At 45.7% G+C, this 13,139-nt stretch overlaps 1 long non-coding RNA gene across 1 annotated transcript in view; it reads right to left on the bottom strand.

Moving 5' to 3' along the window:
• Positions 1 to 7,382: 7,382 nt before the first annotated feature.
• Positions 7,383 to 13,139, bottom strand: part of LOC136794977 (uncharacterized) — a 31,934-nt gene continuing 26,177 nt past the window's right edge. Inside the window, exon 4 of the long non-coding RNA XR_010842521.1 lies at positions 7,383 to 7,448. This is a non-coding gene — a long non-coding RNA (uncharacterized lncRNA). The remainder of the gene's footprint in view (positions 7,449 to 13,139) is intronic.

Genomic DNA, 13,139 nt, shown 5'->3' with positions numbered 1-13,139 from the left:
TCTCAACCGGTGAGGCTTGGTACTCATCTCAAATCTCCTGACAGCTTCATAACTCATCACCACACATCAAAGTCTCCTTTCTTTCCTGCACAATTCAAGAGCCATGGATTCACAAAACCATGAAACTCCCTCAGTCCCAGTGGCACGATGTTCCCTTCACACTGTCTTTTTATTTTTTTGCGGTACGCGGGCCTCTCACTGTTACGGCCTCTCCCGTCGCGGAGCACAGGCTCCGGACGCGCAGGCTCAGCGGCCATGGCTCACGGGCCCAGCCTCTCCGCGGCACGTGGGATCTTCCCAGATCGGGGCACGAACCCGCGTCCCCTGCATCGGCAGGCGGACTCTCAACCACTGCGCCACCAGGGAAGCCCACACTGTCTTCTTACTCTCTGCCAAACTGTGGTTCTGTAGATCGACTCCGCCTTTCTGAAAAAACTCTTTCCACCTTCCCCTCCTGCCTATCGGTCTCCTTCATTTGTATTCTCTCCCTGTCCACAACCGCATCACCAAGGTCCAGAAACCAGTCTGGCGAAGGCACGGTTTACCTCTGAGATTCTGAAGGAGAAGACAGGAGGGACTTGGCTGGTGATGCAAAGGTCAACAGGGCCCTTTGCAGGGCTGGATCTCTCTGCAGATGTATTGCGATTGTGACTAAGGGCTCTCAGGTTTTGAGGGCAGAGCGAGAGGCCAGAGGAAGAGGAAAACGTGAGCTCTGTGTGTGAAGTTTGGCCACTCAGGCCTAGAGAGCTTTCTGCTGAACGGTCTCTCAGCCTTGGCTGGCAAATGGGGAGCCACCTACCCATATCCACAGAACCAGAAGAGACTTCAGACATTTCTGTGTGTCTTAGGAACAGCTGGTGCCTCCTAGATGGATCTAATTAAGCATCTTCCTGGATGCAAGCAGTTCTAACTTTAAGATTAAGAATGCTGCCCAAACGACTGGCTTCAGACCTTTTATCCCAGACACGCCATTCTGCGGCACAGGCTAAAGTGCATTACAGAAATTACTCCCCCCTGAAGCTGAGCCAAGTCAATTATATTGATGGATGAACCCAGGATGTCAACCGTCGGAATACGATGCTTCAGACCAGGCTCACTGTCCTTTAACCTTGTCATATTTGTGGCTAATGTCCCTTCCCCTGACAGTCCCTCCTCAAATAATAAATGTCAGAGCAGATGAAAACTGACTGCATTTGCTTCAGTCAAATGAAGCAAGATGCAGCTGCGTTTCGGAATGGAATCTAGGCTGGACTCAGTTCTGTCACGGCAACTTGGGCAGGTTCGGTCGGTCCCTTCCGGCTCTCCTTAACAAGCACTTCTAGTACCGTCTGGTCTGTCTCACTTGCTGAGACCGGTAGCAGGACACATGAAGCAAAAGAGACCTGCGAATAGCAGGATGCCTGATTTGGGGATGTAAAAGCCACAATCAAAGAAAGACAATCACTGGGACTGAAATTCCAGGGGTCCTGTTGCTTCTGCCTTTCTGCTCGAAAATACACAGCTAAACCGAGAGGCCCCTCTAGAACACTCCAAATGAGTCCTCATCTCTCTGCTGTCATCATCATTAAAGGGTGTCATCAAGTGAGAGCCTCTCCCCGACCCCCTAAAAGGGAGCAGACATCAAAGCCAGAGAGGTTGCCACTTACCAACAAGTTTCACTACCTCAAAAAAATAAATAAATCGTAATCAGGAGCCAGAGAGTAAAAGATAATTTTTTTTCTCCCTAAAGAGAAAGAGATCGAGAAGAAGTTCAACGAAGTCAGAGGGGAAGGCTACACATTAGGGGGCTTCTGTTCAGCTAAACAGAATGCTGGGGGGAGGGGTGCGCCCAGCACAGAGAAAAGAAAGCAGAATAAGGGCACAGAGCCAGACTACATACAAGAAAGGGGGAAATAGTCAAAGAGCCTGAAATTCTTCTTTAAGAATTCTTTCTTTTCAGCTGCGTGGAGCCAGGATTTCCTGTAATTATCCAGCCGTGCGCTGGCGTGGATATTAACCGGGGCTTCTCTTCAGAAAAGGAAGACAGGGACAAGGGTGTTGGGCCCTGGTCGGGTTCTGTCTCGACAGCACCATCAAAGTCGCCAGCTCTCGCTGGGCGGCTCACCGAAGCCACAGGACAGGCCGGCCTCAGAGGCAAAGCTTAGGTATCCTCGACAATCGCCAAAAGACTTTTTGGTGGGCAAAACCATTTTCCAGGAGCCTGCTGGTCCATACACCAGAAAGATGAGTGTGCGATGCTGAAAAGTCAGCTCTGCCTTGGGTTGACATGGCAACGCAGCCTTGGTTTCCTTCTGTCTTCCAAGTTTCTAGTCTTGTCTGTGAAAAGGAGCAGCCCTCAAAGATAGAAGAAAGCGAAAGACTGAGAAAACCTTTCTTTGGGTATAATGGAAATAGGGTCAAAGAGTAGGAGAGAGGGCTTCCGTGGTGGCGCAGCGGTTGGGAGTCCGCCTGCCGATGCAGGAGACGGGGGTTCGTGCCCCGGTCCGGGAAGATCCCACATGCCGCGGAGCGGCTGGGCCCGTGAGCCATGGCCGCTGAGCCTGCGCGTCCGGAGGAGCCTGTGCTCCACAACGGGAGAGGCGACAGCGGTGAGAGGCCCGAGTACCGCAAAACAAACAAACAAACAAAAACAAAACACAAAAGAGTAGGAGAGACATAAACAAACGGGGGCCAAAGAATGGGAGAGGGGCTTCCCTGGTGGCGCAGTGGTTGAGAATCCGCCTGCCGATGCAGGGGATATGGGTTCGTGCCCCGGTCCGGGAAGATCCCACGTGCCGCGGAGCGGCTGGGCCAGTGAGCCATGGCCGCTGAGCCTGCGCGTCCGGAGCCTGTGCTCCGCAACGGGAGAGGCCACAGCAGTGAGAGGCCCGCGTACCACAAAAAAAAGAAAAAAATAATAATAATAATGGGAGATCTAAATAAAACCCAGGGCCCAGCAAGGCCACTTCACAAAGAGGAAGAGACACAAACAGTGATACAAAGGAAGGGGACGACACTGAAAACTAAAGGAAAGAGCAATCATGGAGAGAAATTAGCTCGGGCTGCTGTAATAATCATTCTGGATATTCTGTAATTGACAATTCAGCATCTTGAAATCATGGGCCAAACAAACAGGCAAAGCGGTTTACATCCATACTATCCCTGGGTCTCGTGAGCACACAGAACTCACGTTACAGACCCTTCAGCCACAAGTCCCAACACCCCTGTTTCGTTTCCTGCCCAATGAGGGATACCCCCACCCAGCCACGTTCCTCCACTTTAATAACAAAGGCTTCTGCCACGCTTTCCCTCGTTCCTGCCGCCTCGTGACCCCCCTGGTGCTATTCCAGGTGGCCCTGCATGGCATGGCGTGTCCCCTCCTCTTGGGAACAGTGAGCAACAAACCCTGCTCTCAGAGGCAGCTGTCTGTGTCTGCCACTGTAGCACAACTGATTTTAAAAACCCCGGGTACGTTTTAGAACAGCTACAACACGTCATTCTGGATCTTCAGGAGTGTGTGCACTTCTAAATTGTGTTAGCGTAGCAGTGAGACAGACTCTGTGCTCACAGCCTACATGCTTTTGAAGGAGGCCTTCACAAACCAGCTCCTGATGACAAGAGCTAACCCCATCTGACGACTTGCAAACAACGAGTGCTTCTCATGACTAAACTCATTCCATCCTCACCCCAGCTCTACGAGGTAGGTGCCATCGTCATGCTCATTTCACGTATGAAGAAACACACTCAGAGGGGGTGAGTGGGGAGCTTGTGGTGACTCAGTGGGTGGGCAACAGAACTCAGAGACAGTCTGTGGCTCCCGTAGCTGACTTTTTCATGCTATATTTATATTATGTTTATTCTTACCTCAAACCCACTTGCTACATACTAGTTCTTTCTCACTGTGACTATCACAGAGTCATGAGCATCCGCAAACATTTAGCGAGGGCCACAGGCATGCACTGCATTGTCCTAGGCACCAGGAGTACCCGTCTAGGAGAAAAGTGAGCCCTACTCTTAAGGGATTCAATGAAAACATAACAGCCACTGAGTTCTTCTGCTGAGAACTGCCTGATAGACAGTAGGTGCTATTGAAGATAAAAGCAAGAGGAACCACAGGCTTCAGAATAGCTGGAGAAAGTGCACGCCTGTGTGTGTGTGTGTGTGTGTGTGTGTGTGTGTGTGTGTGTGTGTGTGTGTGTGTATGTGTGAGAGAGAGAGAGAGAGAGAGGGAGAAGGGGCAGGGGGCGATTAACCTGGACCTTAAACGAAAGAGAGGGGTCACAAAATGGAGAGCCGAGGTAACGGTATGGAGGTGAGGTGAGGAAAGTCAGGAGAGGAAGACTGCACATGGCCTGTCTGCAGTTCAGCTGCAGTGACCCTATTCTGATTTGAGTGAGGGGTTAGGTTGAAATTGAAGAGGCTGGTGCAACATGGTGAAGGGTCTTACACGGCGATGCTAAGGGACCTAGTGCATTGAGGGACACCTGTAAGTAGCCAGGAGGAGGGGAGGGCACGAAGAGAGGAGAGAGCAGGAGTGGGAGGTGGGGGGTCCCGAAGAGAAGACCGTGGGGTTCACTGAACAAAGGCCCATGCAGGCACAGAGAAGATGGGGAAAGGCTGGAGCGACACAGCCCTTTGTTCCCACTTTGTTCTCCGATCTCTGGGATCAGAGTCCCAGAATGAACAGAGAATGATCTGCACTTAGATTACTGGTGTGAGAGGAAATGGAATAAAAATGAAGGGAATTCCCTGGGGCTCCAGTGGTTAGGACACCGTGCTGCCATCGCAGGGGGTACGGGTTCGACCCCTGGTTGGGGAACTGAGATCCTCCAAGCCTCACTGCATGGCCAAACAATGACAACAACAAGAATACACAATAATGAAGCTCTTGCCCTCCTTCTCTATTCCAAGTCCCACAGAAGCATTTTAAAAGCTGGCATAGAGTGGGTTTTTGGTGACTTGTGTCACTAACTTTATGGGCTAGTGTTGTATTTGTCAGTAAAGCTTTTGCTTTCAGCAATTTTCTTTCAATTTTTAATGTTTTATTAGATAAATAAAAAGCTATTGAAGAAATTACAAAGTATAGGTATTAAAAAGGAATATTCCAAATGACGTATAGTCCTACCAGCTAGAGATAATGACAGTAATTTTTTCTTGTATTGGCTAACCTTCCAGACATTATATATGTTTACATACATGTGTGTATATACTTATAAGTGTGTTTATATAAGTATACTTGTATAAATATACTCATACTGTGTATAGTTCATTCATCAACATACTATTACTGTATTTCTATGCCAATAATTTTTTTAAAGATTTATTTTATTTTTTGGCCATGCCACGTGGCATGTGGAATCTTACTTCCCCGACCAGAGATCGAACCAGGGGCCCCTGCAGTGGACGCGTGGAGTCTTAACCACTGGACCCCCAGGGAAGTCCCCCTATGCCAGTAATTTTAAATACACAACTTTACAAAATGTTTCTGACTTAACAGTTAGTTATATGAATGTACCATGAGTTATTTGTATATTCTACTTGCTTTCAGTTCTCAAGTATTATAAGCAATACAGCAATAAATATTGTTGCACATATTTCCGTTTACTTGTCTGACTATTCAGGTAATTTTCAAAAATGGATGAAAAATGTTACTTCTCAAACTTTTTTTCCTTTGTTGCTTTCAATACATCCTCTTCATCTCTACACATCTGTCTACCACAATTTTCTCTTTGGTCAATTTTCTTCTTCTCTGCATAGTCTCACTTGAAAAACAACTAAATACATCTCCCATGAAGAATTCCAAATGATTTCTGTACCGACTCTGCCTGCGAGGAGAACTCCCCAGCCCTGACATGCACTGTGCACAGTGACTTGCCTCCACAGTATGGTATGGAGAGGGGGGAACAGAGGAACTTTATAGAGGAGAAACCTGACCAACTACCCAATCCAGGGGGTCAAGGTCAACACCAGCAGTCACAATCACGCTGACATCATGTCCCCTTCAAAAGAGGTGATGAAAGGGCACTTTACCCCCATGGTCTTCCTCCCAGTAACCCACCACCCCACTCTTAGGATGAGAAATGCAGCAGAAAAACTCCGATTGTCAGCCATCCTACAAAATACTCGGCCAGACTCTTCCAAACTGTCCAGGTCATAAGAAACAAAGAAAGCCTGAGAAACTCTCACAGCCAAGAGGGGCCTAAGGGGACACGACAACTAAATGTAAGGCGTTATCCTGGGGCGGGCGTGAGGTAAAAACTAAGGCCATCTGAATGAAGTATAGACATTAGGTTTACCAAAAAAGAGGCATCAGGTAAAAACTAAGGCAATTTGAATAAAGAATGGATTTTAATACATTTGAATAATAGTGTCTCTAGGGACTTCCCTGGAGATCCAGTGGTTAAGGTTCCACACTTCCACTACAGGGGGCGTGGGTTCGATCCCTGGTCGGGGAACTAAGATCCCATATGCTATGAGGGGTGGCCAAAAAATAATAATAATAGTAGTGTCTCAAGACTGGTTCATTAATTGTCAAAAAGGTACCATACTAATGCAAGATGTGACGAGTAAGGCAACTTGGCACCTAGAATATTAGAACCTTCTGTAGTAGCTACTCAATTTATCTGCAAATATAAAGCTGTTCTATGAAATAAAGTCTATTAAAAACAAGCATAGGGCTTCCCCTGGTGGCGCAGTGGTTGAGAGTCCGCCTGCCGGTGCAGGAGACGCGGGTTCGTGACCCGGTCCGGGAGGATCCCGCGTGCCGCGGAGCGGCTGGGCCCGTGAGCCATGGCCGCTGAGCCTGCGCGTCCGGAGCCTGTGCTCCGCAACGGGAGAGGCCACAACAGTGAGAGGCCCGCATACCGCAAAAAACAAAACAAAACAAAACAAAAACAAGCATAAGAGCACCTTACGTGTGGTTAGAGACCAATGTTACCTCCTCAGAGCCATCTAAACGTGCAAGTGCACAGGTGTGGATGGGGCTTCAGGCCACTGTACACAGGCCCTCGTCGGGGCCTTCCCTGAGCAGTGGGGTGGGAGGAGGAACAGTGAACACGGTGCTGAGTGTGGTACCTGCTTAGTGAAGAGGAGCCATTGTTACCAATTCTTCCTTCTTACGTCACTTCAGCCATTATTACCCTTTACTAAGCCCAGATTTCCTTAAGGTTAAAGGTATGTGTTTAACTTCTGAGCTACTAATGCAAAACTGTAGAAACACTCCCCACTTGACCATCACCATCTTCAACTACCACTTACCTTGATTTCAAAAGAAGTAGCTCAGGACTTCCCTGGTGGCACAGTGGTTGAGAGTCCGCCTGCCCATGCAGGGGACACGGGTTCGTGTCCCGGTCCGGGAAGATCCCACGTGCCGCAGAGCGGCTGGGCCCGTGAGCCATGGCCGCTGGGCCTGTGCATCCGGGGCCTGTGCTCCGCAACAGGAGGGGCCACAGCAGGGAGAGGCCCGCGTACTGCAAAAAAATAAAAATAAAATTAAAATTAAAAAGAAGTAGCTCCACCAGCTCACCATCCTGCTTCTTATAGATCTTTCCGAAATTCCAACCCTGCTTGAATATGTGTATCCAGGCTAGAAACTCCACACTCCCTTTCCTGCCACTACACCAACAAGGAAAAGGAGTATTTTCACAGTAGAGTAAAACTCCACCACCAGAACCACCACCAGTAATGACAAAAAGTGACCACCACTGAAACAGCTTTCTCTGCATGGATTTAATTTGCTCTCTGACAAGCTGAAGGCTTTAGGGGGAGAGACGTCCGCCCGAATGGTTAATTCTTCATGCAAAGACCCTGGGCTGGAGAATGTGGCAGCAGAGGGCCCCCACTGAGGCACACTCTCCAATAAGAGCAGACCGTAGGAATAATGCTATTGTCATATTGTAAAGCACACTAATAACTTAAAAGTCTCTTGTTTGCTGGTGACTCATTTTTTAAAAATATGGATAATTTCGACTACTTCTAATAAAAATAGCTAAATTTACTGAACACTTGCTATGTGCCGGGCTGTTTTTGGACCTACATGTTTCTTAACTTATTTAATCATCAGCCTACTCTATGAGGTAATTGCTATTATTGGCCCCATTTTACAGACAAGAAAACTGAGATGCAGAGAGGTCAAGTAACCTAAAGTCACATGGCGGGAGAATTCACAACATGACAGTTTGATTCTACAACCCATACTCTTAACCTCTATGCCATAAAAATACACATGTATCCTTACATACATATATGTGTACCTATGCACATATACATATGTGCGCATATGTTTGTGTGAATACACATAAACACATATCTTTACTATAAAACATTCTAAAATTAATACTGCTTAATTTCTCAAGACAAGCTCTGTTTCAACTGAAGCTCAAAATAGAAAATCACTGACTTATTTAAGGCTCATGACAACCTTTGTAGAGGACACTGTATACAGATGACACAGCAAAAGTAATGGTTTGGTACTTAAAGATGAATTCTTAAGTAAAATCCAATTTTCAAACCAGTTTTAGCAGACAGAAGCCTTTGAAGATCATTTGAATGTTATATAGAAAGAAGAAGCTCTCCCTTAGGACAACTATTACTAGAGATACAATATTTCAGTACAATTGGAAAATTCGAAGTCCCTTCGGAGCTGGAGGGAAGTGGATTTCTCTAATGAATGCTATTTCCAATTCTCCTAAGAAAAATAATAAAGGCCAGATTGATTATCTTTTGGAGTGACTGAGTAGGCACTTCTTAAACCTCCCCACAGGTAGCTGACCTCTGACTTGGTATTTTGAGTCTGTAGGTCATAGACATGTCATTTTCCTGAGTGAGTAAGTACACAGATAACCTGAGAAATGAATTCTCCTGGCATTTTGAAGACTTTTTTTCAACTAGTTTTAATGATATATACTTTCCAATATCTTTAAGGCCTAGCAGAATTATTTAAGTTATTTCTGCACCAGTGTCACCTAAGTGGGGAAAGGCCCCATGTACAGTAGCCCAAAGACCCTTAGAGGGAAGTCTTTTTCAGCACCAAGGACCAGGATGAGAGCTGGAGGACTGTGGTCCTAGGAGAAGGCCGACTGAAATAGCTGATATGAGAAAGATGCGAAGCAGTCAAACATAAACAGAGCCCAGGAGGCTATGTGAGCATCATATGCTGCAATGGTCCATAGGATGGCTGAAATCTCCCCACGGGTGTGTATCACAAAACTGCAGGTTTTCCCTGAGTGACTAGGAGAACTGCTTCTGCTCATGTTACCATGGTGATACCAAGACCCACTAAAAGGGAGTTCTCTAAAGGATTGTGTTCCATGTCTGTGTATTCCTCTGTGCATGTAAATGAGGGGTGATGCACACGCCCACCAATGTTCACACGCGGGCACGCAGGCACACCGAAGCCAAATGAACTTCCTGATTCTTATGTTAGGGAGGAATCCGATTCCAGTACTTACTTATTTTCAATCTTCTTCTAAGTGGGTCATCAGGTGGAGGTAGGAAGATTCACTGTTACACAGGAATTTTCATTGTAACTATGGCCCCTCCTGAGGCAAAGTTCTCCCTTCTCAAGACCAGCGGTGAAATATAGGGTAGAGAGAGGTGCCAGGTGAAATGTAAACAGGAGGACTGTTTTAAGTCTTTTCTTTTCTTTTCTTCTTTTGGCAGGGGTTGGGGAAGTCCATTGGAACTTTTTCGGGCAAGTCAGGGGCAGCCTTCATTGTGTGCATAGCTGTTATGAATTCCTAAAAGGAGATAAAACAAATGCATCCCCTCTTATTTATTACTTTGGTTAAAGGAGTCAGCTGGTTGCCTAAGCGGACATCCTCAGTTACCCTAGCCCTTGCCCTCTCTTCTATCTCTGGCATCACCAGTCACCCAGATGCTCAAATAAGCCTCAGTGGTCCTTGCTTTCTATCCTTGCCCACAACATTCATTCTGTCTCCAAATCCAGTGCAGTTTCTTCTCCCAGCCTCTTAAATCAAAGGTCTTCTCTCAACCCCCACAGTCACAGCATTAATTCAGGCCCTCATCATCTTTACTAGGACTATTGCAGTAGCCTCTTAGTGAACTTCCCTAGTTCTGCTGTCCCCTAAGCCATCACCCACACTGCCAAAGATCTTTCTAAAACAGATACAGCGTTGTCACTGCTTTGTTCAACAACACCCTTGACAGAGCATTCAAGACCATTCACCATCACATTCCCAGGCATTTCTCCCAGTTCAAATCAAGAGGCCAGCAGGCCCCTTGAGACTTAGCCCAAAGCTCAGTTTGAGGCCCTATCCTGGGTTCTGAGGAAAGTTTACCATTCTCCCCAAGATTTTTCCTAATTTCTGTGGTTTATATTCTGTGGGTCTAGATGCACTAAAGTTGATTTGCGAGATTAATGTATTGCATTGAGGGCTTACTATATAGGAGGCACTGTGGTAAATGTTGTACACACATTATTTCATTTAACATCCCCCAAATCACAAAGAGGCTACAACCGCTATTCATTCTGCTTTATGGATAAGGATACTGAGGCTTCAGGAGAACCAAGCCCAAAGATACCCAGTGAGTGGAAAGCAAGTGGGCGGTCAGGTGTATCAGACTCCACCCTACTCTATGCTACCATCCTTCCCCCCTTGCTTCATTTCTTGATCGTTCATTTATTTATTCATCTATGAACAAGTGTCTCTGGGTGTCAGGTACTATGCTATGAATGGGGGCAGATAGTGGGAAGAATAAGAAATGATGCCTGCTCCTAAAAGGAGAGCATTCAGCCGGTCCATGATGGCATCTCAAGAGCAAAGGTAAACCTGGCCACAAAGTGCTCTGGGCCACCATGACCCTAAAGCTCTTCATTGCTCACCTGGCATCCAAGATCCTCTGTCATTCCCCTCTTCTCTACAGCTTCACCTACCCTTCTATTCCAAAAGACCAGCCTCTGTCCTCTACTCAAGACAGACCAGTTTTCTCTGCAAATATGCCAGATCATTCCCACTTCTCTGGCTGTAATCGTTTTGATATTTCCCTGCCTAGATTATTTTCTGTCCCCCTCAGTCCTGTCTACCCTTCAGCACCCATCTCAAGCCTCACCTCCTCAAAGAAGCATCTCCAGATGACCCCTGGTGACAATGCTCTCTTCTCTTCAAGTATTTACATAATACATTGTTTTAATGAATTTGGCCTGCTGTCATTTTCTGTTTGATCCCCAATCCGTTGCTTTATTTTGTTTAATTAATTTTGATTGGAGTACAGTTGTTTTACAACGCTGTGTTCGTTTCTGCTGTACAGCAAAGTGAATCAGCTATACGTATACATATATGCCCTCCTTTTTGGATTTCCTTCCCATTTAGGTCACCACAGAGCACTGAGTAGAGTTCCCTGTGCTATGCAGTAGGTTCTCATTAGTTACCTATTTTATACATAGTAGTGTATGTATGTCAATCCCAGGCTCCCAGTTCATCCCACCCCCCCTCCCCTGCCCCCGTATCCATACGTCCGTTCTCTACGTCTTTGTCTCTATTTCTCCTTTGCAAATAAGTTCATCTATCGTTTTTCTAGATTCCACATATAAGCGATATTATACAATATATGTTTTTCTGACTTACTTCACTTTGTATGACGGGCTCTAGGTCTATCCATGTCTCTGCAGATGGCACAATTTTGCTCCTTTTTATGCCCAATCCATTGCTTTATTATCAAGTCTTTTATGCCTCCTTCAGATCCTTTGCAAAATTTCACCCATTTTCAGTAGGAAGGTAGTTCAGCATAGCACTTAACAGTGTAGGCTGTTCAGCTGAACAATCCCTAATATGAATTCTCTTCCCCCCCCTGTTTGTTAGCTGTGTGTCTTGGGACATTTAGGTACCTTCACTGAGTCTCAGTTTCTTCATCTGTAAAATGCTGATAGGAATAGGGTTTGCCTCATAGAGTTGTTACGTAGATTCAGGTGTGTTACACTTTGGAAAGAGGCAGGAAACACACATACGCCCCACACACAGAGGCAAGGGGGAGTCCTGTTTTAGATGCTATTCACTAGGCATATGTTGTAGATGAACTCATGAAAAAATAAAGTCTAGGTAACATCATAATCTAGAGGGATAGAACTCTGAACACACAAATGCAGAAAAATACATGAGCATGAACAAAACTCCATAGTGGGGATTTATAATCATTTGGAAGGCTAAAATGAACTATGCACAAAATACAGATGTTAGCTGAGTCATTATGTTTGAACCAGACCTGCTTTTTGATAGATTTTGAGAAGTCCAATGCCATTCTCAAGATTTCTCTGAATTCCTTGGGGGGGGGGTTCAGGTATTAGTGAATCACCATGGCCCTGAGCTCCTAGTTCTGCTGAATTAATCCTTAAGGTTCCCACACCTTGTCAGTTCTTTCTTCTTAATTTCCATTAAATGAATCTCTCACACAACCACAACGTCTTACTCAAAGTCTAGGGAAGATTTATGTAGGATTTCTTCTGAAGAAATTCAAACTGCTAAAAATGCTATACAGTCCTGTTCTTAAAACACCATGGTTGAGTTGCAGCCTCCCTCCTGGTTACCTGGTGTTTTACTTCTTCCCACCACCACTTCCACTGTTATACAGAATTCTTTCTAACACACAGATATGTAACCAACTGTCATCTTTACTCCTGCAAAATCTGTGCTCTTAGGGCCTTCTCTTTTTCCTTAGAAACTCATCAGGTATTTTTCCAAACAGAGACCGTTATCTTCCTAAGAAGGACTCTGGCCGCTGCTACTAATTCATTTTTAAAATCCATCATATCTAAATTATGAAAGTTATCCAAGCTGATCGGAACACTGGTGTCCCCGCCACTAAATGTGTCATCTGTGACACAACTAGGCCCCTTCTGACATATCTATAGAATGAGATGATCAAAATGATCAAAATTATTGTTACTGTCTACCAAACCATACGTGACAATTGTACAACTAAAAGATGTAAAAATAATTATATCTGTCCAAAAGCAGTTAGGGAACATAGCTCTGCCTCAGGTGTATGAACGTGAGGGTACACAAATCTTCACAGGAAATCACAACACAAGCCCATGATTTAAATTTGTTACCAACGTGCCCAAGAGGAATGTACTATTATCTAGCCTTCAAGAGGAAAGGTGAAGAGCTAACTGCTAAGTTATCAACAAAGTTATGTTAGCCATG

This window comes from Kogia breviceps, chromosome 10 (genome assembly GCF_026419965.1).
Source record: "Kogia breviceps isolate mKogBre1 chromosome 10, mKogBre1 haplotype 1, whole genome shotgun sequence".
NCBI lineage: Eukaryota > Metazoa > Chordata > Mammalia > Artiodactyla > Physeteridae > Kogia > Kogia breviceps.
This window is presented reverse-complemented; position numbering and strand designations above follow the sequence as displayed.